The sequence below is a fragment of the Sus scrofa genome, chromosome 13, assembly GCF_000003025.6.
Source record: "Sus scrofa isolate TJ Tabasco breed Duroc chromosome 13, Sscrofa11.1, whole genome shotgun sequence".
NCBI lineage: Eukaryota > Metazoa > Chordata > Mammalia > Artiodactyla > Suidae > Sus > Sus scrofa.
Genome location: NC_010455.5, coordinates 184967162 through 184992952, shown reverse-complemented (window position 1 = coordinate 184992952; position 25791 = coordinate 184967162). Strand labels below are relative to the sequence as shown.

Here is a 25791-nt window from a genome sequence, read left to right as displayed (position 1 = left end):
CTTTCCTCCCCACTGGTGGTGGCAAGTGGAAGATGCCTATGTGGTGAATATTGAAAGAGATCAAATTCTGGAAATACACTGATTATGGCCTAAAGGGTTCAAGAGAAGTTACAGATGAAAATGGGCTCTTTAAATTTACTGCTCTAAAATTCAGTGTGGTATACTTAACATGACCCAAAAATAAATTGTCATTTTCACTTTCCTGAATAATCTCCGTGAGACTTCTCTTTGTCATCATCCTCAAAGCCCATAAGCAGCTTTTGAAGGAGTCATTCAGGTCAGTGCTCAAGGATGGCACAACAGATGATGCAGCATCATGCGTACCTGCGAAGCCAACAGTAAGTAAATGGTTTTAGGGAGCTGCGGGGGTAAGAAGATTTATATTGTCTCAGTACAAATCACTTCTAAGGAGTCACAGGAATGTGGGTAGTAGCTGTCACATTTTCTTATTATCTTTTTCTGTTGTAGTAGATATAAAGTTAGACAGTGTGGTGGGCAGCATTCTTAGATAGACCCCCAAAACTCCTGCCCTTGAATTATCACTTCCCTTTCTTTCTTTATAGGGCTGCCCCTGAGGCATATGGTGGGTTCCAGGCTAGGGTCAAATCAGAGCTGCAGCTGCCAGCCTACACCACAGCCACAGCGATGCCAGATTTGAGCCGCAACTGCAACCTATGCTACAGCTTGTGGCAACACAGGATCCTTAACCCATTGAATGAGACCAGGTATCAAACCTGCATCCTCATAGATATTAGTCGGGTTCTTAATCCAATGAGAAACAATAGGAATGCCATCCCTTTCCTTTTGCATGTGTGTGGAGCCTGGGAATGTAAAGAGAGATCAATTTTGTGATGATGTTACATTATATGGCAGAAGGAAATTGCCCTGGGTAGGCTTGATAAGTGAATCCTTTAAAAACTGAATGTTTTATCCAGCTGGGGGAAGAAGTGGATGTCAGGCAGCAGTGCTTTGGCTACTCAGGAAGAAAGAAAACATCTATTTTATAATTTGTCTATGGGAACCATGTGGCAGTGAACTCCATCCAGGTGGCCTCTAAGAGCTAGGAGTACTCTGTAGCCAACATTCAGCAGGAAAACAGGGATCTCAGTCTGACAACCACAGAGACATGATTCTGCCATCATTATTCCTTGGAAGAGGATCTTGGGCCCAGATGAGAACCACAGTTCCTGACCACACCTTGTTTCAGCCCATGGAGACCTTCAGCAGAGAATCCAGTCATACTGTCTTGACCTCTGACCTTTGGAAACTGAGAGATAATACATTTGAGTTGTTTCAAGCTGTTGTGTAGCAATTTTGCAGCAATAGAAAACTAATACACCCAGGAATAGCACAAACGACAATAAAGTCCATGAAGGGATGGTTGCTGGCCTTGCACAGAAGAGATTTTGCCTAAACATGAAAACAAAATTTCAAGTGCTGTCTTTAGACAATGAACAAATAAATATGTCCCTTCACTCTCAGTGTAAATATTCATCAATAAGCACATAACTCACATTGGCCAGATATTATAACCAATTTATTTATCTATTTATTTACTGCTTTTTTAGGGCCTCATCTGCAGCATGTGGAAATTCTCAGGCTAGGGGTCGAATTGGAGCTGTAGCTGCCGGTCTACACTACAGCCACAGCAATGCAGTATCCGAGACATGTCTGCAATGTACACAACAGCTCATGGCAACACTGGATCCTTAACCCACTGGACAAGGTAAGGGATCGAACGCACATCCTCATGGATATTAGTTGTTTTCGTTACTACAGAGCCACAAAAGGAACTCCCTATTTTAACGTATTTTTAAAAAAAACAAATTGTTCATTTTGACAGGGTACCTACCAAAAATATTTGCTCAGGACTATCCACAGCCTATGGTTGTCACTGCACCTTGAACATGTATTTCTTGTTCTGAGGTTATACTTTTTCATCAAGACACAACTTAAGCTTTACGTTACCTGCAGTTAAAAGTATATTAAATGAAACACCAATATTATTTAAAGTAGGTACCATAGATGATTTAACTCTCAATTTTGCTAATATGAATATTCAATCAGTGATCAACTGTATTTTTGTTTTGATTTCTTTTTTCTCTCTAGCTGAGGCTATAATGATTTTACCATGGTGATTGAATTATCTGTGATGCCAGCTAGACACTTGTAGGGATTGTGGTTCTATTTATATATCATCTGAGACATTGAAAAAAAAAATCCTCTTACTTTGTCAAAGCATCGCATCTTTAGTTCTTAAAATCACCTCCTAGTATCTTAGAATCGATAGCATATAATTTAGACAGTAGATTTCTGTCAAATCCTAAGGACAATGGGGTCCAATATAGTCAGGCCCTCATTATCACAGACAAGTGAGTGAAAGACCAGGTCAGATTCTTTAAAATTCTTCCCATTAAGTTGTATGTCTAAATATTAGATTTTTCCTTAAGACATTCATGTTGGAAATAATGAGAATATTTCTTTCAAGATCACACATGATTTAGCTCCTTTTATTGTTGCCCGTAATAATATACGCAGTTTTTTTTTAGATGCAATTGGATAAAATGTGTTAATGGGGTCCCTGAACTTTGGATGGAAACCTCCAAGATTCTGAGGTAAGCAAGCACTTCACAATGAGCCAAAATTTGAGTAAAATGAGATACAAGAAATTGCTTTCTTTAAATTTGTTTATCTAGTTATATAAACAAAACATTGTATATATTAAATTATTTTCTGTTATACACTGAATATGTACTAAACATATTTTCATATTACGTATGATTAATAAAAAATGTGGGGCTCATTGTGTGTTTCTACATGTGTGTAACATAACAAACTATTGTATACTCATGTACATATAATAGAGAATGAAATAAAAAGTGGAAGAGGATCAGGTAAATATGAAATATACTCTCTTCAAAATATTTGACTTTATAATTGTGATAAAACCAGCTTGTTCTTCTAAATATATTACTAAATCATAATATTAATTATGAATTTGCTAATTAATGAATGGATGATAATCTGTTTTTCTGAGACTAATATATTTAAGTATGCTTTATAGCCAGCATATTTGTAAAAGCTGGTTTAAGAAATTGTGATATAGAGAGTAAAAAATCAGATTCTAAATTCAGATTATGTGGGCATTTTGCCTGAACATCTATGATCGTTTAAACTGCTGGCTGTCCATGGTAAAGCAGGACATTTATTTTTAAACCATAAAAAAGTTTGCCAAAGGTTTTGGTTGTAATTTAACTAGGAAATTTTCATCTTTCTTAATGTCCAGCTACTCTTAATAGATAATTATATAAATTATTTTACTATTTCATATTTGTCTTTCACATTTATAGTTCTGTATTTTTATAAATGCATGTAAGACGCTTTGACACTCTTAAAACACTAGAATTTCCAGCAGCCTATATGATATGATTTTAAATATTTCCTTCTCATAAATGACAATTTTAATAAGTGATACTTTTACCACAATCATTTTCAATAATGAAATACATAGAAAGAAAATTTTTCAAATTCTAGTTTCAAAATAACTTCTCTATAGCATAAATCTCTCAGAGATGTTTCTTCTTCAGTTATTGTCAAAGCATTATTTGTATATTGAAGAAAACTTTTTTTTTTTTTTTTTTTGCTTTTTAGGGCCGCACTTGCGGCATATGGAAGTTCCCAGGTTAGGAATCAGAGATACAGCTGCGGGCCTACACCACAGCTCACAGCAACACGGGATCCTAACCTGCTGAGCGAGGCCAGGGATCGAACCTGCAACCTCATGGTTCCTAGTCAGATTTGTTTCTGCTGTGCCACAACAGGAACTCCTGAAGAAAGCATGTTTAAGTAAAATTGCTACTTTTCAGGTTTCTGAGAGCCCTTTGTCATCATAATAAGAATTAGCAAATAGGGAAAATATTTTTTCCTAAAAATGTGTTACTCATAATTACATCTCATAAATTCTTCCTCATTAACAGCTCCAGATTCCAGGCTCAAAACTGCATTTTCCCCCAGTCAAGTGACTATGAGTGTTTTTCCAATCTATATGCCAATTGATTAATATTTATGTATCAGCATTTAATTAGCTTATGTATTTATTAATTGACTTGGCCAGGCATTTACCATCTCATCTGTGAGTTATCTAGGGAATGTTTATGTAGTTTTTAATTTTTAAAGAACTTATAGTTAAATTAATGCTGTGTCATATAGTTAAGTTTGTGCTGTCATATCTTCTAATTTATATTTCATTTTCTGAAAATTAGATCTAAATTATATATCACTAAAATTTCTTCAGTGACCTTACCAGAGCTTATCTGCATCCTAAATATGCATGATATGACTAATTTATTTGGAAAATTTCAAAGCAGGCCTCCATTATTGCTATTATGTGCTGAACATCGTGCTAAGCAAGGAGTATTTATATAATACAAGGACCTGATCCTTCTGAGGTCAGAATCTAGTAAGGAGCACAATACATTTAGGTACAAAAATAAGTGAATAAATAAAAATGATACAAGTCAGCATGACAGGGTCTCCTTATGAAATACCTGATTATGAGTTCCGGTCACATTTTAGAAAATAAATCATGTGAGTTTGTGATGAATAAGCACACAGAAATCATTAGAAATGTGCTCTGGCAAAGACTGGAAATGGACTTTAAACACAGGAGTACAGAGAATTGCAGAGGAGGAGAAAAGACATTTCAAATGGACCAGATGTCACGATGAGAAACAATGAATGATGAAGCATCAAATAAAAGGTAGTAAGAAACCATATGGAAATGCAGAGACTGTGAGAGTTAGCTGCTGAAAAGTGTGCAGATGCTGGTGTCAGAAGACTTGTTGAAGCTGAGCCCAGAGTTTTGACTTGAAGACTCTATAATGAGAGACTAGAGATGAATTATTTCAAAACCTTGAAATGCTCAAGCTTTCCTGCCTCAGAGGTGCCTCACTGGGATATGGGGGCAACAGAAAAATGTTCGGGGAGATTTTGTTGGAGAACCAGATCAACACCAATGTAACAAAGATGTAGTCAATATCAGAGTTTATTATTTCAAAAGCTTAACTGAACTCATGACTATTTTTGGCATTATCACAATGTTTTCCAATTGAGTAGCTCATATGTGCTTCATTTGTATTCAAAGTGATGACGAGTTAAGAAGACTTGTTTACTCTTACAAGACATGGACTAACTCAATGTGTAGCCAACATGCTAATTTGCTGTGTATTCTAAAGCTCAAATTTCTTGTATTACCTCTTTCTTTATTCTTTAGGTAAAACTGGCTTAAATCAACTGTCAATATATAATGAGGGTGGGAAAAAGAATGTATTTCCAATATCCTTAGAGGTTCCCAGAGATTTGCAGGAAGGGCTATCCACATGTTTCTCTTAAGGGTCTTGAGCTTTAATGTTTTACTTCTGTTTCTCTATCTCTCTTCTGGATTTGTTTACTCCTGTACCTGTAGTCTGTTTTCTACATGGTGTCACTTTTCGGAAGTCAATCCTCTCAATTCTCTCGCAAGCCACTCCTTTCAGGGACATGGGCTCAAGGCTGTGTATATGCCAGACTTTCCTGAACATGCAGGCAGGAGAGGAGTTTATCAAGAGCAACAATCTAATGCTAAATATTTAAGAATATGTTCTTAAAATTCCCTCAAATGTTTCTGCCTCTACGAAATTTTCCCCAACATCTTTTAAGTTCCAACCTCACACCAATACTATTAGTACAGTTTCTACTAATAATAGTCAATATTTATGGAGCACTAGCACTAGTATAATAATAAAAATAATTACTAGTCATTCCATATGGGTGATCAGTGTTCACACCATACTTATGAGGTACCCATTATTTATATATCCATTTCGAAGAGGAAAAAAGAAGTCCAAAGAGATTACTTTTTCCAAAATCTCATAGCAATGGATCATGGAGTGGAAGTTAGAAAGCAGATTCCAGATCATGTGATTGTGTTGACGATATTGCAGTTACCATATATCTGAGCAGTGCTTACCCAAGAGTATACAGAGCTGTGAGCAAATATTTCTTGTGGAAACCCTATATACACATAAACAATTTGATTTTTAAAAATGTGTTAAAAATGTATGGGCCTATGTGGGGCAGAGTGATTTATTCATGAATAATTAAAATAATGAGTAGGAGAGTTCTTGTCATGGCTCAGCAGAGACCAATCTGACTAGCATCCATGAGGATATAGGTTAGATTCCTGGCTCGCTCACTGGGCTAAGGATCCAGCATTGCTGTGAGCTGCCGTGTAGGTCACAGGCACCGCTTGGATCCTGTGTTGCTGTGGCTGTGCTGTAGGCCAGTGGCAACAGCTCCAGTTTGGCCCCTAGCCTGGGAACTTCCATATGCCACAGGTGCCACCCTACAAATAAAATAAAATAAAATAAAATAGTAGAAAGATTCTTTATAGTATATTGAAGTTTTTGTTATTCAGGCCCATGGACAATCTGTTTTTTTATCATCAAATATTTCATTTCTTGCTAATTTTATAATTCCCGCCCTGAGAAAAAAGCAGCTGTACTGCTATTACCCACAGTAATAAGACTTTTCTCAGTCTATTTGAATTGAAACAATGTGGACCTTTGTGGCTTTATGGTTCCTTAATAACATTTATTTAATGCTGCATCGTTCATTGTACCACGCATGAATTCTGACTTCAAAAGACTCCTCAAAGGATGTGTCTGTGCTTCACTTTTAGTGACCACAAATGCAATCTTGTTCAGGAGATGTAGGGAAATTTGAATGATAAATAATTTTATGGTCATGCTCTATTTATCACTGGAAGTTCAGTGTATAAATATATTAACTATTCTTTATAACACTTAAGGCAATAACCATGTTTGTAAATTATAGCTTCTTTCAGCACTGACAATGCACACTACTTTTCAGCACATCATTGAGGAAGGGGATGAGGGACTAGATGAGGGACTCAGAGTACTAAAAAGATGGTCCCATTCATCCATGTAATTTCGTCCTTCTCTAACTCAGCTTATGACCTGGGAAAGCATGACATCATTTTTTTTTTTTTTTTTTTTTTTTGCCCTTTAGGGCCACACTGGAGGCATATGGAGGTTCCCAGCTAAGGGTCCAATTGGAGCAATGGCTGCTGTCCTACACCAGAGCCACAGCAATGGGATTGGAACGCATCTTCAACCTACACCAGAGTCATGGCAATGCCAGATCCTCAACCCACTGAGCGAGGCCAAGGATTGAACCCTCAACCTCATGGTTACTGATCAGATTCATTTCCGCTGTGCCACGAAGGGAACTCCAAGCATGACATCATATTGATCAGAAGCAAGATATGACCTTGTTTGAAAGAGCCCATGGGTGTTGGAGAGCAACAAGGACTGCCTGAAGGGGTCCAAGTGCCCATGGTGGGGATGGCTGAACTGTCCTCATTGACAGTGCTGGGAATGCCCAGCGTAAAGGGCTTCAGCCACCTCCTCAGCCACCCTTGGGTGCTGTAGTCAAAGGCAGCACTTTAGCTGGAACACAAACGAGCAAAAACTGTCACGTAAACCTACACACGCAACTCAAGCCCCGGGTCAGTGGATAATTGGTAATCCAGAGCCCTGCATTTCTTCTGTGAGTGAGTCGCTCAAAATCAGCAACATTTTGTGCTTAGGCAAGAGGCACTGTGATTAGGAAACAAAGCTCCCAACAAGGTTCCCTAAGGAGACAATGATTATTCTCTAGTAGACTCAGGTTTTGCTATCATCTGAATGTATTCTGTTAAAGATAAGTAACTAATAAAATTAAAAAAAAATCTGCCCTACCAAAACCCCTCAGAATTAGATCATATTCCATCATAAAAATGTGTTAAAATAGTTGCCTATTTACAACAATAATGGATAAAAGATGAGTAGGAAATAAATGCAGAAGTACACCAGGATTCAAAAGTTTTCTAATTTCCACTCCAAATCTCTGTGAAGTAATCTATATTGCACATATCTGTGTTTCTTCTAATGCTCAGTGACAAAAGACAATACATAATTGAGTCTTTTTACTAATTCTGATGGAATCCTATCTAGCCTCAACTGTCTACCACATTTGCCATTTTTCAGTCACACTGTGAGCAATTATTCTGTTATATCAATATCTTTGTTATTTTTATTTTCCACAATACAATGTCACTTCTTCATATAAATTTATATTTGCATTAACAATGATTGTGCCCTTATGTCATCATTATACTCCATTGTGGGTGGGGTAAATGGAGGAGGAAACTAACTAGGATCCCTGAGGGTATTTTTGATGTTAACAAAGATAAACACTTGGCTAGTATCAAGAGTTTTATTTTTAATTTTCCACTTACAAGTTACTTCTGCTGGCAGAGAGACAACATCCTCGAATTCTATTTAAATAGAACATAGGTCTTCTAAATTCATAGCTTTTTTTTTTTAGATTTATAGCTGGTGGATTCTGCTAAAAACAAGATTTGTGTGTTCTCTTTATCAGTTATTTTTCCCCTAGATATTGAGAGGAATGGTTAAAAAAAAAAATGCTTAAGGAGAACTTTCTCATTAAATAAGTAATAATATTCATTAAATCAAATGTATCTTCTACTGAAATAAACATTAAAATGTGTCAAGATTTGGGAAGTAAATATATCTTAATCATCTTTTAGCTAATACACTAGATAGGCACAAGGTAAGCACATAATGGACCACTGGGTCATAGTTGCTAGATGACTTAACAGGTAACAAAATGTTCAGATAGTTTCTGTAACACTTTGAACTTTTTGTTTTAAATATCATTTTCTTAGCAAAAATTAAAATTCTCCAGTTATATATTTTTCTTTTCTTCCTTTTTACTTTTTTTTCTGTTTCTTTCTTTTTCTCTCTTCTTTTACTTTCTCCCTTTCTCTTTTTTCCTTTCTTTCTTTTCTTCTCTTTTATTGAAGATTTTGTGATGATTTACTTTAAGCCTATACATTATTATGAAAAGTTGATAGGAGAATAACATTTATGTGCTTACTTCAAGAAAGCTAGTAATCAGTCTCCATTAATCCAGAAATCTGAACCTAGGTAAAAAATTAAGTACCTTTTTTCTAATTTTTTTTGGAAACTCTCAAATATAAATTTTAGAAAACCCCAAACTAAATGCTCATAAAGAAGTACAACTGGAACTACCTTTCAAATGTACCACTGAAAACATTTCAAAAGTCATACTCTTCTGCTTATAATAAACATACTCAGTTGTTCTCATGCCTATCATTCTATGAAAATTAAAATAACATCCTAACTCAGTGCAATGTAGATATGCAGGAGATTCTTTTAGCAATTTTACCAACAAAAAGATTTCTATCTTATTATTATTTTTTTGTTTGTTTGTTTTTGTCTTTTTGCCATTTCTAGGGCCACTCCTGCTGCATATGGAGGTTCCCAGGCTAGGGATCTAATTGGAGCTGTAGCTGCAGGCCTATACCTCAGCCACAGCAACATGGAATCCAAGCTGGGTCTGTGACCTACACCATAGCTCCCGACAATGCTGGATCCTTAACCCACTGAGCAAGGCCAGGGATCGAATCTGGTGGTTCCTAGTCGGATTCGTTAACCACTGAGCCATGATGGGAACTCCTATCTTATTATTCTTTGATTCAGCCAATATCAAGCTTCAGGTCCAGGAGTGAATCATGATCAGTGATTTGCCAGTGATTGGTTATATCATGGCATTCTACATATTAGGATGCTTTATCTGGAGATACTCAACTCTCTCATATCCATGAGGTATTCCAGAAATACACTAGGAATAACAGAGGAGAAAGAGGAAATGGACTCAAGTCTTTAATAATGTCATTGATCAGGTAAACTAACCAATAGAAAAGCCACACTTCCATGGACCATTCTAGTTACTTGAAATATCTATCTTCTTACAGTTTTATCCACTTTTTTTGTTTTTCTTTTCTGTAATGTAAATGTGAAATCATCTTCATTTATAAAAACATATCTATTAAGAAAAATTATTGTTCCCACTGCTGAAATCTTCAATGAATGGCTTATTAATGTAACCAAGCTAGTGTGCTGTGTGGCTCCTAGGCACACAAGCCTTTCTGCGTCCCCCATTGCATGTTTTTAGGGAATAAACTTTAGCCTCCATGACCTTCCCTGGGCTCCAAAGGGCAGGTTCAAACAGTTGCTAATCAGGGATGCAGAGACCAGAGAGAAAAGGAGCAATCAAGAAACAATAGTGCAGCTTTCAGGGCAGGGTCTTGGTCTCTCCTCAAGGAATATGGATAACAATATCTTTGAGTTCTGATACAGAAGTAGACTCCCCAACAAATGGAAGGTGTTAATGAAGCATTCTTTATTTTGGAAAGAATACCACTAGACCACTGAATACCAGCTTTGAAAACAATGCAGGCTTGCCTCTACCCTGATCCTTATCTGCAGCCCTATTCTTCACTCTCAAAACTACAAAACCACCACTCAGTCTCTCCTAAGGGGGCACAGTCTTTGAGGCACTATCTTGCTATGACCCTCCTTTGCCTTGCAAAGCAATAAAGCTACTTTTTCTCCTTCACCCAAACTCTGTCTCCATGTTTCTTTTCAGCACTGGTGAGCAGAGGCCAAGTTCCAGCAAAATTAATAATGAGCTAATGGAGGAATCAAATTATGGAAGAGTAAAACAGTGGTTGATTTAAGACTGCTTTATCACTTATGTATTTCTATAAAATCCATTAAACCTGTATCATGTGTTACACATTACATGAAATACTTTAAATCACAAAAGGTTACAAAAGAAATAATCTCTACCTAAATACATGATTAAGTGAAGTTGTAAAATTACCACCAATGTGCACTTGAGCCATGGGTAAACTTGAAAAGAACATGTACATTTAAAATTCTCTGCAAATGGATCCTTTTCAAGCTTTGTCTACGTGCAGTTACTTACCTGAATTGAATATTCAGTCAATTTATTTTCCAGACAGCATCTATTTCCACACCTGTTGCTTGGGAACTCTACAGGCAGCTTTTAAGAATACAAAGAATATATATTCAAAGTAAAAAATCTATCAGAGATGATGCTGCAAAATAAATGCATAAAGAAAAATAAGGGAAAAATTAGATTGAATCTACTGAGATGTCCAGGAAATTACCAATTATAAATCAAATGTAATACTGGAAATATTATTACTTATGGCTCCAGAGATCTAGGTTAGTCCTGAAATTGCTTTGTGGTTTTATCAAATAATTCCTTCAGGTAGTCTTAATTTTACTCAAATCAAATCAAACAGTTAGAGTTCTGATAAGAGTCTCTTGGAAATCTTTCCTTGAAGAAACTTATATAAAGAGGTAACTAGAACTCACCAGGGTATTTTGAGGACATATGTCTCTACATCATAAGAAACTCTTTAGAGGCATATTAGTATCAGGAAAACAAATAAGCAAGCAAATAAACAAATTTTACTCCCCCTTTGCAAGTGGTTTCTTTTTAGCTTCAATGAATTAAGAATCTCAAAATCAAACATATTTATTCTTTCAATTTAGCCACCAAGAACCTAATGAGATCAATTTGTAACCTCTATTCCGTTCTCTTCCCCTTCCCACCCCACCCCCCTGCTTTATTAAGCTATAATTAACATATAACATTGTGTAAGGTGCACAAGTTGATGATTTGATACACTTACTGCAAATTTTACCACAATAAGGTTAATTAAGGTCTTTTGGCACACATAATTACAATTTTGTACAATTTCGTTGTTGTTGTTACAGTGAGAACAATAAGAGTTTACTCTCACGGCAACTTTTGAGTTTAGGATACAATATTATTAATCCTAGTCACCATACTATTATTTCCCTTATAACTGAAAGTTTGCACTCTTCATCTATCACCTTCAGGTTCCCCCACCCCTCAGCCTGTGGAAACTGCCATTTTAACTTCTATTTGACCAATAACGGCAGGTAAATACTCCTGGGTTTATATTACCTCTAACTATCATATTCTTCTTTCTTCTACACCTCCACAACCTCATCTATATATTCTCAACTCTTGGACTGTATCTATTTTTGTTAGTATTTGTGAGTGGATTGATGCCCAAGTTTCCTTAACTACATATCAAGAAAATGTGCATAGAGGAGCTGGGTGATATCTTTGAATTTTTAATGTTCCATTTGTCTGTTTCTTCTTTCATTTAAAATGATGCTAATAAGTTGTGACATGTATTTATTGATATTGATATTTCAAAGGAAGACACTTTATCTCTAGCCTTAAAAAATGACATGCATCAAAGAGGATATTTTGAAAATAAAAAGATTAGTTCTAGTGATCCAAACTTGTCATTAATAAAGGTAATTAAGAAATTATCCAGTTTAAAAAATCCAAGTGTATACTTTGTGTGTTTATATATAAATATAGTTAATAAGCATATATTTATTAGCATTAGCTTTTCTTTCTTGTCTGCAAAACTAATGGTTATTGCAACCCAGCATATTTATTTTTCTAAATATAGTGATATTTTGTAAAAGGCAATAATTACAACTTGTCCTGTTCTGATTTTTCTAATGGCAAACTTTTAAAGAATTATTTAGGCATGGGCAATTTCATTTCCTTAATCATGTTCATATATCAATGTTGCATGCAATATTGTGCACCTCTTACATGTTAAAGGACAGTACTGTTCTAAAGAATGTTCCACATGGATAAAATGAAATGCCACTTTATAACTAAAACACAGACAAATAAAACTAGACTCAGAAAATCTTCAATATAAAATTAAACTTCAGGAGAGGCAGGGATCATAGTGCTGTAGCTACAAGCCAAGAAAGCCAAAGATTGCTAGGAGCCAGAAGAAACTAGGAGAAAGCATGGATTTCTTCTCCCTCAGAGCCTCCAGAAAGAAACCATCTTGTACCAACCCCAGACGGGATTAAAACGGCAGACTAGAAGGACCGGAGCTCAACTTCTCTCCTAAAAACAACAAAGTTCACAGCTAAAGACTGAGCAATCTCCACCGAAATGGACCAGAAACCTTAAAAAAGATACCCTACTCCAGAAGAAAAAGAGGAGGCCACATCAAGAGGTAGGAGGGGCAATTTTGTGATATAAACAACCCCATACTTCCCTGGTGGGAAGATCCACAGACTGGAAACTAACTGGTTCACAGATACTCACCTACAGGAGCGAGAGTTCTGAGCCCCACATCAAACCCTCACGTGCGGGGATCTGGCACAGGGAGAAAGAGCCCTGGAGCATCTGGCATTGAAGGCCAGTGGGGCTTGTATGCAGGAGCTCCACAGGAATGGGGGAAACAGAAACCCCATTCTTAAAAGGTGCACACGGACTTTCACGTGCACTGGGTCCCAGGGCAGAGTGAGGGCTCCATAGGAGTCTGGGTCAAACCTGACTGCAGTTCTTGGAGGCACCCTGGGAAAACAGGGGTGAGTGTGGCTTGTTGTGAGGGAAGGACATTGAAGGCAAAGCTCTCGGGATATTCAGCAGCCCTGCCTTTCTCTGGAGGTGCCCATTTTGGGAAAATCTGGCCCCACCCATCAGTCAGCACTGAGAAGCCCCAGGGCAAACAACAATCCTGGTGGGATCACAGCCACACCCCTCAGTAAACAGGCTACCTAAAGACCTCTCAGGCACACATCTGCCTCTAATCCCATCGAGAGACTAAGCCCCACCCACCAGAGGGATTAGAATCAGCTCCACCTACCAGTGGGCAGGCATCAGGCCCTCCCATCAGGAAGCCTACAGCAAGCCCCCAACTTCAGCCACAAGGGGTCAGACACCAGAAGTAAGAGAGGCTACAACTCTAGTATCTGTAAAAAGATCACCACACCAAAAACCTATCAAAATGAAAAGACAGAGAACTATAACTCAGATGAGGGAGAAAGGAAAAACCCCAGAAAATCAGCTAAGCGAGGAGGAGATTCTTAGCCTCCAGGAAAAAGATTTTAGATTGTTGATGCTGAAGATGATGCAAGACATTGGAAATAAACTGGAGGAAAAGATGGATAACTTACAGGAAACACTGAGCAAAGAGATACAAGATATAAAACTTAAACAAAGAGAGATGCAAAATACAATAACTGAAATAAAAAATTCACTAGAGGCAGATAACAGCAGAATACAGGAGGCAGAAGAACCAATAAGTGAGGTGGAGGACTGATTAGTGGAAATTATGGATGCAGAACAGAAAAGAGAAAAAAGATTGAAAACAAATGAAGAGAGTCTCAGAGAACTCTGGGACAATGCTAAATGCTCCAACATCCGTATTATAGGGGTGCCAAAAGGAGAAGAGAGAGAAGGGGTCAGAAAAAATATTCCAAGAGATAATAGCCGAAAACTTCCCTCACATGGGAAAGGAACCACTCACTCAAATCCAGGAAGCACAAGAGTACCATATGAAATAAACCCAAGGAGGAATACCCTGAGACACATATTAATCAAACTAACCAAGATTAAAGACAAAGAGAAAATCTTGAAAGCAGCTAGGGAAAAGAAACAAGTAACATACAAGGGAACCCCAATAAGGTTATCGGCAGATTTTTCAGTAGAACCTCTGCAGGCCAGAAGGGAGTGGCATGATATATACTTAACGTGATGAAAGGAAAAAACCTCCAACCAAGATTACTTTACTCAGCAAGGCTCTCATTCATATTTGAAGGAGAAATCAAAACCTCCACAGATAAGCAAAAGTTGAGAGAATTCAGCAACACTAAAACAGCCTTACAACAAATACGAAAGGAACTTCTCTAGGCAGAAAAGAAAAGACAGCAACAGAAAACAAAAATTCCACAAATGACAAGGCTCACCAGTAAAGGTATATATACAGTAAAGATACAAAATCATCCATGCACAATTATACCACCAAAATCAGAAATCCTGAGAAGAGGTGGGTACAAATGCAGGACACTGGAGATGAACTTAAAACAATCTCATATACGTATAGACTCATATCAAAACTTCAGAATAACTGCAAACCAAAAATCTACAATTGATACACAAACAAGGAATCTCTGGAGAAGAAATATATCTCATAGTAAATACGTGCATAATCCACCATGAAGGGGGTCATTTGACATCATTCTTGGATCTGATTCTGATTTCCTTTCCATCAAAGAATTTATAATAGTATAATTAAACAATGCAACTGTACAGTTAAATAATACAGTTCTACAATTGTATTATTAATAACCATTTCTCTCCATGGTACAATGTAAGGTCTGTAATGTCTTGTTTATCACATCACCTAGAATGGTGTAATGCCTATATTGAAGAATCAATTAGATGTAACAAATTGTGAGGACATATTTATATAGTTACACTGGTTTTTAACCAATTTATGCATTTTATATTTTACTTATTTTCAGAGGGTGTATTATTTTTGTTATTCTTACCAGTTAAGTTATTCTTTTTATTATGCTATATAAACTATTTAATGGTAAAAAAAATTAAACTGCAGGAGTTCCCTGGTGGCCTAGCTGGTTAAGGATCTGGCATTTTCACTGTTATGGGGCCAGCTATCCGAGGCCAGGAACCTTCTACATGCTGCAGGTGCAGCCAATAAATATGTAAATAAATTAAATTAAACTGCCGGTGTCCATTTAGGAGATTTTCTTCCACATTCTTATTCCTCTTCAATATCCTTCAGAGTCCATTTCAACTGTGAATATCAAGTTCACCAAAATAAGAAATACATTGGTATAATTGTATAAAGTAACATTTAACTCTAAAAATTTGAATAGCATATTTCTAATCTCTTTGACTTTTAGTGATAGGACTAAAATAAGAATTAGAAAGAACTGTTATTTTATGTAATACAAATCCTAATACTTTTGATTTTTTTTTTCTCATAGACCAAAGCAGGAGCGGTGATTAGTTTAGGCTCAGGAAAATTGGAACATATGGCACAATGTTCCTATTACACAGCCATTCCTCCTTGTCTGCAGCTGAAATGCAGGCAAAATTTGGCTTCCGAGTCTATTACATTTGCTGTACCCATGTCTTCCCCTCATTTGCCAATTAGTTTATTATCTAAATTTCCACTTCATCGTTATATAAGTAATATTTTGCAATTAGTAGAATATTTTTATATTCTTAGAACACCCATTGTGTTCTTAGTTTGATATATTTGAAGATTTTCATTATTCTGATTTAAAATATTTTTGCATAATTTTTAAAAGCTGCACACAAATTATTGTTGTTACCTTGATTTTTGTCCAGTATTGTTACATCCATATAACAGAAATGACTAAAATGCACTTTTGTTTCACTTTTAAAGCATATCCTGAATCGTGAGGGTTGCACCCAGAGCATTTGGGGTAGTTGACCCCTTCAGCAAAGCAGCAGGTTTGAAATCTAGGTTTAGACAAAAAAGAAATATTTCAAATTCCTAAAGAGCCAGTCTGAAGGATTCAGAGATGAAATTGTAACATGGAGTGAAGGCTTTGCCAGTCAGTCAAGCTAAATGATGTTGGTTCTTTAGTAAAGGGTTATGTGACATGGTAAAAAATAATGCCTTTCCCTTCTGGTATGGATTAAGAAAAAAAAAAAAAATCAAAGAGACAGAGGGAAGGTAAAGTGACCAAAATTGTTATTTCCTTCCTTCCATCTCTTGGTTTGGTGTAATTTGTCCTAAAGATAAAGGTTTAGGGATTGTGGAAAATGGCACAACTGTGCACATGGATGTGATAACTCTTCAGGAAAGTCCTGCAGGGAGGCTCAGTAGCTGGAATCAATTAATTGATGTGCCTAAGAGTTTTGAAATACCATTTTGTTTAAGTTCTTTTGCACCTTTGATTGATTTTTTTAAAATCCACATTTATTTTTCCTCTATCCAAGTGTTTATGTAACAACACTGACTCTTCAAGACTCTCACTGTGAGTGTTCTTATTTTACCTTGTATGAAGCTCACACATTCCCTCCCCACCTTTTTTCTTAAATTCATTCAAAGCATTACTCTGTCACAGATTCATATGCATGTACTCTGGCTGTTTGGAGATCATGAGAAAACTTGCTTTTATTTTAATTAATTAATTAATTAATTAATTGTCTTTTTAGGGCCGCACCCACAGCATATGGAGGTTCCAAGGCTAGGGGTCAAATCAGAGCTGTAGCTACCAGCCTATGCCAGAGCCACATCTTCAACCTACACCACAGCTCATGGCAACGCCGGATCCTTAACCCACTGAGCGAGGCCATGGATCGAACCCATGTCATCATGGATGCTAGTCGTGTTCGTTAATCGCTGAGCCACGACGGGAACTCCAACAAACCTTGTTTTTATGTGGCTGGGAATGTCATATTGTAAGTGGGGCTGAAGCTGCCCCACTCATGGTCATGGTCCACTAGTTTCCATTGGATATCTCACAGCTCTCTGAGGATTTGTTGCCCTGGCAGAAACACTTCTTCCCCAGAAATCCACAGGAGAAAATTTGACTGGGCTAACAGGTGTTCATAGGCTACTGATACATACTAGAGGTGCCCAGATTTTTGGTTCAAAGAAAAACTTTTTTTTCACATTTTTAATACAGATGGATCTGTACATGCAGCATCCAGAAAGACCTGGTTGGCAATTTCACTGAGAGATGAGTCATCTGGGCTGCAAATAGATGTCTGACATGTAAACTTTGTATCAAAGTGACTCACATCCTCTTCAGATGGCAGCAGAGGTTTAAAGGGGAGGTCCCCCTTCCAAGCCTGTAGCTCTTCTCAGTTAATATGTCAGAAGAATGGATGAGCTTGAATTTCTCCAGCATCCCCAGGACTGGCTCCAAGATGAGAAGCAGAATTTCTTTTCAGCAGCTTTTCATTTATTTTTTATTTTTTTATTTTTTTGTCTTTTTGTCTTTTCGAGGGCCACACCTGTGGCATATGGCGATTCCCAGGCTAGGGGCCTAATCAGAGCTGTAGCTGCCAGCCTATACCACAGCCACAGCAATGCGGGATCCATGCTGCTTCTGCGAGCTACACCACAGCTCATGGCAATGCCGGATCCTTAACCCACTGAGCAAGGCCAGGGATTGAACCTGCAACCTCATGGTTCCTAGTCAGATTCGTTCACCGCTGAGCAACAATGGGAACTCCTTCAGCAGCTTTTTAAAGTTCTCTGGCATCTTGTGTGAGGTAGGGAGGCAATGAAGTTCATGACAGGATTTTGGCAGTTGTTTTCTTTCTCTTCTCTACTCAGTGAAAGGGGGTGCTCCTGTCAACATATCCTACAGTAATGCTTCCCAACTCCACCAATCCCTAGAAGTCACTTCACATAAGATTTCAGGGGCCATGTATTCTGTTATTTCACAAAATGTGTGTGTGTGACTGTTCTATCAGGAATAGATTGTTTGTAAGCCCAAAATCTGTTAGTTTCACATGATTTGGTGATTAAGCATGACTTTGTCTACCTTCAGGTCTCTGTAGATAACTTTTTGATGTAAATGTTCCAAAGCCATGGAGATTTCTGCCAAGAAAAAGCAGGCTGTGTCTTCCATTAATATTTCTTCTCTTTATAGAGAAATGCAAATACCATATGATATCACTTACATGTGGAATCTGAAATATGGCACAAATGAACCTATCTACAAAACAGAAACAGACTCACACATAGAGTACAGATGGTGATTACCAAGAGCAAGCAGGGAGGGAGTGGGACAGACAGGGAAGTTGGGTTAATAGATGCAAACTATTCCATCTCTAATGGATAAGCAATGAGGTCCTACTGTACCACACAGGGAACTATGTCCAATCTCTTAGGATAGACCAAGAAGGAAGATAAAAGAAATATAAATGATGAGGTCACTTTGCTATACAGCAGAAATTGGCATATCTAGTTTGATTAAGCAAAAAATGAAAACACGCCACATCACTAGAAGATGATTGGTAATATACTGACATATTAAAATATGCTTTTGACTTAGTATTATAGCCTGTAGCTGTTGAGTATGGTGGCAAAAGTACTATTCTACATACTTTATGTATAGTAACCTGTGTTTTCCTTACAACAAGCTTATGGAGTAGGAATCATTATTAATCACTTTTTCAGATGAGAAAAATTGCAGTGCCATGTAGTGAAATAAACTTAGGACACAGTTGATAAACACTGGGGCCAGATTTCAAATCTACGACATCTGTCTTCAGAGCTCACACACGTAAATATCATGTTAGTTTGCTTTCCTACTTTTAATAATCCTACTCAAATAAAAAGAACTATAAAGACATATGTAAAAGATATTTGCATAAGCAATTTTTAAAATAGTTAAAGCTTTCTTATGAAGTAGGTGTCCGAACAGGAGAATTTTGCCTAGAATGTTTACATTGCTCTAAATTGGCAGTGATTACTCTTTGCTCCTGGCTGGTGATTAAACACATTCATGTTCTTCACTTCAGAGATCTTCAGTAAATGACAAAACTCATGTTCCAAAAATGTCTGATCTGTAGCTTTTTTTTTTTTTTTTTTAAATGAACAGCATTTTGGCAAATTCTTGGCAGTACCAAGGAGGTAGGCTATAGGTAGATAGATTGTTCAAATCACTGGACTTTCTACATGTCCTACTTTCAACTGTCCTTATTATGTTACCTAGACAGTCAAAACATTCCATTTCAATGTTCTAATTCTGTGTTGTTTTTTATTTAGAAAGTGTATTGTCATTTAGTCATTAAAGGAAGGCCTTATATACTGAGCCTGTTTGTCTGCCTGGTCTCTGTGTTACATTTACTTCCTTTCAGAGGATAGATAGATGATAGATAGATAGATAGATAGATAGATAGATAGATAGATGATAGTTGAAGTGGCTGATGATGGCTGCATTGGTAGTTCTGGCTGCGGTGGGTCCATGCCCTTGAGGTGATTGAAGAGGGTGGGGCGGTTTCTACCCAGCAGAGGACTTCTGCTATAGGGGAGCTGAGGATATGGGTAGTGTTTGATGTAGACCTGGAGCAGCCAGAGTAGGTGGGCTCTGAGGATGAGCTGGAGGAAGGAGGCCAGGTAGATGAAAACTTGGACCTTGGGTGAGTTGGACCATATGACCTTGGCATGGAGCATTGTGAAAAATGTCATGGCATGTTTTTATTCTTTTTTGAACATGGGTGTTTTAAAAATCCATCTGTAAAAGCTTTGTAAATTAGTAATAATGTATAAGCAATCATAAAATAAATGACAAGTATTTTGAGAGCACTTTCTTCTACAATTTTTTCTGATGCTTTATTTTGGTCATGTAGTTTATACCATATATTTTTTCTTTATAATCTCTCTTTTCCTTTATGATATCAATTTTATGCTTTGATATAATCTGATCGCAAACCCAAAAATAGACTATCTTATATCTAGCTTCATTGTTCACAATTAATGTGTTCACATTAATCTTTCGGAATTTACACCATAATGTAACACGAGACTGGGGTATATCTGGATTTTAAGCTTTCTAAGTAGTTAACCTGTTATGTCAAGCCTCTGACATTTTAGGAAATCATTATCATTTTTTTCTATCTCATTCAGACTGTCCCATTAAATTGTCGACCAATTCAATCTGTTAGTTCTCAAGTCAAAATAGCAGCCTTTTTTTTTTTTTTTTTTTGCAACTTTATGTAAGTTGATAAGCATAGGGGAATAATTTTTCCTTTTTTTTTCTTTCCACTTACTTTTATATTCCCTCCCTTACAAGAGTGTGAGTATATGTTCCAGTCTTGTCCATTTTCTTATCTGAAATAAAGCCTTCTAGAGGATTTCTGAAAAGGTATACCTTCCTGATTAAATAAAAAGGAGAAGGACAAAAAAAAAAAAAAAAAAAAAAAAAAAAAAAACAAAACAAAAGAAAAAAGAAAAACATCAGAGATAAGTAGACAGAAAGCCACCTTCTTCTGTCCTGGTTTGGACCTGGTTATGTGAGCATGTGATGCTGGATCTATAGAACAGCCATCTGGTGAACAAGCAAACAGCAGGAATGTGACCTAGAATCTAGGCATGGTTGAGAAGCTGAATTATAAAACCCTTGAACTACCTGCTCCAGACATATTTTAATACTGAATACTTAAATCAATAATAATAATTCTACTCCTAAAACATTCTAGCTGATATATTTTCTTTAGTGATATCACTGAATTGAAATTTCTTTATGAAATCAGTTGTCAATTTGATTTCCTAGCCAGCAAAAACCAAAATCCTAAGGTCAACAGGCAAAATTCCTTACAATCTCTCCCCTATATTTCTTTCAGCCTCATCTCTGGCTACTTATGAATGTAGCTACATATTCAAATACCCTTTCTCTCCCCTAGATTATAGCTTCATGTGCTGTCCAATCAATTCTAGCTAGAACATCTTCCCTACCCATGCCTTTTAATTGAAATTCTTTTTTGTCCTTAAGAACAGTCATGGATTCCAACAGAATTATGAACATGCTTTCTCTCATCAAAACTGAAATATGATGCCTCTTTACTTTGAACACCAACAACAGTTGGCTTATATCATTTAAATGGCAATTTTCCACAAGAGAATTGAAACCATTTACAGCCACACAGCTTGTTGTCTACACTAACATGAATTTAATATTCTACTGCCTGCAATTAACAAGAATTTAATTTTCCAGAAAATTTTTACCCAGAGAAATGAAGTTATAATAACTTTATACATTATTTTAGGAACTTACTGAATATCATTTATCTCAACCATAGACTACTTTACTTATCCATAGCTCCTTTTCAGAATAATAATGTTTGATTCAGCTGAACAAACAAATCTTTACTCTTTAAGTCTCACTTGAAACCCTTCTCTTGGGAGTTTCCTGGTGGTCTAGTGTTAGGACTCAGTGCTTTTTCTCCAAAGGGAGGGTTCTTATCTCCTCGCAGAAGGTATTCAGAAATGAGGCAGAAATTGAGAAAGAAAAGTGAGGATTTATTTGAGAAATTAATAATAATTCATCTTTACCTTAAGTGAGAAACTTATTAAAGAGGTGTATTTACCTTTTAAAGAGAGACAGGCAGAGAGGCAAACAGCTGCCCTGTGTTTCTCTGGCACACTCGTTATAAGGGGCATTCAACTGCATGGGCAGAATATTCACTGGGAAGGAGAGATTTGGGGGTCTTATTCCCTGATTTTCTTTCCAGCTCCACTTTCCCAAAGGGAGGAGGGATTTTTTGTCCTTATTTAGCTTGGATTGAAAGTATCATGGCACTGTTGCGTAATGGGTACTTCTTATCTGCATAGCTAATTTTATTATAATTTTATTGTAAAGAAGGCAATAATGAGCAACAGTTTACAATAGAACACTGGAGATTCTGCCCTTTTCCACCTTTCTTTGTCTGACTCCAGGGTACTTATCACCCCAAAATGTGTGGTTTCCTGTCAGTTTGGAGGTTGCTGCTTTTCTTTATCTGCCCATGGACCCTGATGTTTGAATGATGCATGGTTTTCTGCCATTTGGTTCCATGGTTCATGGTTCTGCTCATGCCTGGCTATCTATCTACTGTAATACTTTCATCATTTTCACAGCTGTGGCCCAGGTTCAACCCCTGATCTGGGAACGGAGATCCCAAATCAAGCTGCTGAATACACAGCCAAAAGAAAGAAAGAAATCTCCCTGTGCCCATCAATCCTAAACTATTACAGCACAAACTTTGCCCCAGTCCCAAACAGGCCCCCTGTAATGGAAGTGTACTGGAAATATAATTGCAAACAAGGTCTCTCAACTCAGAAATTCTTTCCACAAAGTTAGTAGAGAAAGAGAACATTTTCATTATTGAATAAACATTAATTAAACCAGAATGTGATATGCATTACAAGCAATTTGCTAAGAGATTCCAGAGACAGAAATAAATCTCTTTTAGCACCTATGAAGATAAAACCCATTTCTTATGTATTTTCAAAATAGGTGATATCCAGTCCTCAATCAGAGGATTTAACAGCATTATTTGTCACACATAATTCATCTTTACCTTATTATTAGGGTGTCCATTTGTGTGAGTTAATTGGTTTTATCCAGAGGAAAACCAAACTTCTCCATCTTTATCATGGGAAGTAGTTTTGCACCTTGGAGGAAAGTGCCCACAGAATTAGGCTTCTACCCTCCCACAGAGACTAGAAGTTAGGGGTGCTGCCTCTCTTGATACTTGTATTTCAAAGAAATAGTCTCTAAGTCCTTGAGAAAGACTTTCCTAAGCCATAAACTAACAAAATGCCAATATAGTCTTCAAAAGGATTTATACACATTTCAAAGAGAGGAGAAAGTACTTAAAATTACAAATTTCTAAAGTAAATGCTCAAAGAAAATGAGATCTCCGAAACTTTCTGAATGTATTGCCATTGATGTCTCCCTTCTGAGACCTTACTAAGATTCTGTCAATACAGTGTTTTTCCTACTGAAGTAATGAACTTGGCTTTGGCTTATCCACAGTTCATCTTGGTGATGGCACTTTTGGGGATATGACAAGTGATACCCATGATACTAGTTTTTGAATCTACCACCTATCCTCACTAGATTATAAGCTACCAGAATGTAAAAAAAACAAAAACAAAAACTTATGTAAATTTATATTTCCTTTTTATTTTCTCTGTGGCTAGTATAAGAGCCTATAGTCGTTTGAATATTCAATGAAATAAAAGATTTTATTTCATAGTCTCAACAATCCTGTCCATGTTTTGTGATGTAAGTAGGACAAAATGAACTGGTTTTCCCCTGAAGATAATTTATATAATTTTCTCCTTCCTCTGAATACAATTTAATCACAAATTCCAATGTAATAATATCTCTCCTTTAATGTAAATAGAAAAATGACCGAAACAATCAATTATAAAAAACCTGCCATAAAATAGTATTATTTTTTCATATCAACAAGATGCATGCAAATAGCACTATTTTAACAGACAAAAAATTTCTAGATTTCTTAATAGATTTTTTTTGTCCCTTTGCTTTTTTTTAGTGCTGCACCTGTGGCATATGGAGGTTCCCAGGCTAGGGGGTGAATCAGTGCTGTAGCCTGTAGCCGCTGGCTTATACCACAGCCTTAGCAACACAGGGTCTGAGCCACATTTGTGACCTACAACACAGCTCACAACAATGCCTGATCCTTAACCCACTGAGTGAAGCCAGAGGTGGAAACGTGCATCCTCATAGATGCTAGTCCGATTCACTTCTGCTGAGCCACAACAGGAATTCCAAAGAGTGTTTTGTTTTTTGGTGTTTTTTGGTCTTTTTTTTTCCTAATGGATTTTTTTACAATTATTTCTTATTCATTAATGTATCCCTTCTAGTTCTGATCTTTATGATTTTGGGCTGGTTCTCCGTTTTTTAAAAGACTATGCTTTATAGAAAGCACTTCAGAGATGCATAAATGAGATGCTTTCTGAAAATGACCTCCCTAAAGAGATCTGCTTTGAGAGAAATTTTAAGCCTTTTCATTTCTAATTAACCCCCTACCCAGGCATTGTACAGTTTCTCAATCATCGTAAAAGCCACAGATTTCTTTTCTTTAAACATTCCATAGCGCAATGGCTCCTGCTGTGACTAGACAAAGGCAGTCAATACAACATTAGTTAGCCATGACCTTTTTTTTTCCTCTACCAGATTCATCAGGCAGTATCTACTTCAGAATCGCAGATGAAATAGCACATTCAAAATGGTAATAAAAAAGTTCTGTTCTAATTAGAAAGAAAAAAACTGATTTTGCAATTTCTTATTTGATACTTTCATTTAACTTGCAGAAAGCCTGCTGAAAGAGCTGGAAAACATATTAGGGAGTTTATTTGACCTATGCATTGCAATTACCAAATATCTGCCTAGATAGGCAATTAAAGTGGGCAAATAAAGAGCTTGCATTCAATGAAAATATCATTCTCAAGTGGAGTAAGACATTTACATAATTCTGAAAATGCTTGGGAGAGTTAATCATATTTCTTTTCTATGTGCTAGACCTTCTCCTGAGTTACGTTTATTTTTGTAATTCTAGAATTTAGCATTCTTTTCATTTCAGCTATAGACACCTCTCCTCCAATTTAGTAACTGCTATCAGAGGAATTAATATGTATGCTACTCTTCACAGATTTAAATAAGAAAGAACTGGCAAACATAATATGCTATCCTATATAATAGTTTTAAAGACAAATACACAAATTAAGATTAGAGTATAAATATTAGACAGAGACACTCATCTTTTTTAGAGAGTATATAGCAGGGGCATCTAAGCTAGTCTGAGAAAGAAAAATTCATGATTGGTCTGAGAAGATCAGCTGATGTTAGCGGAATAGGGGAACAATGTTCCAGCATTTAGAAGCTCTGTGATGTGTGAATATTTTAAGGAACCCAGATAAGATCAAAGGGACTGAACATAGATGTATGGTGTGGATTTCATCTGGAGAGTGATCTAAATATCAATTTAAAGGAGTTCCTGTTGTGGCTCAGGGATAATGAAACAAACTGGTATCCATGAGGGTGTGGGTTTGATTCCTGGCCTCGCTCAGTGGGTTAAGGATCCACCACAGTCGTAAGCTGTGGTGTAGTTCTCAGACGTGGCTAGGATCCTGTGTTGCTGTGGCTGTGGCTGTGGCCAGCAGCTGTGGCTGATTTGACACCTAAACTGGGAACTTCCATATGCCATAAGTGTGGTCCTAAAAAGAAAAAGGAAGAAAAAAAAAAAAAAAGGAAATCTGAGGTTATATGGGGGCTATAATACATGCTACAACCCAAGGAAAAAGTTTAAAGGGTCTAAAAATAACACTCAAAAAGTACTAAAGTATCTGACATGTGTTTTAATAAGGTTATAATTTCAAAATTTGCAAGGATGCAGACACTAAATAGAGATACTAATACTTGGAGTTCAATATACTTCCTACAAGGA

At 36.7% G+C, this 25791-nt stretch overlaps 1 pseudogene; it reads right to left on the bottom strand.

Moving 5' to 3' along the window:
* Positions 17271-20008, bottom strand: LOC100621466 (annotated as a pseudogene).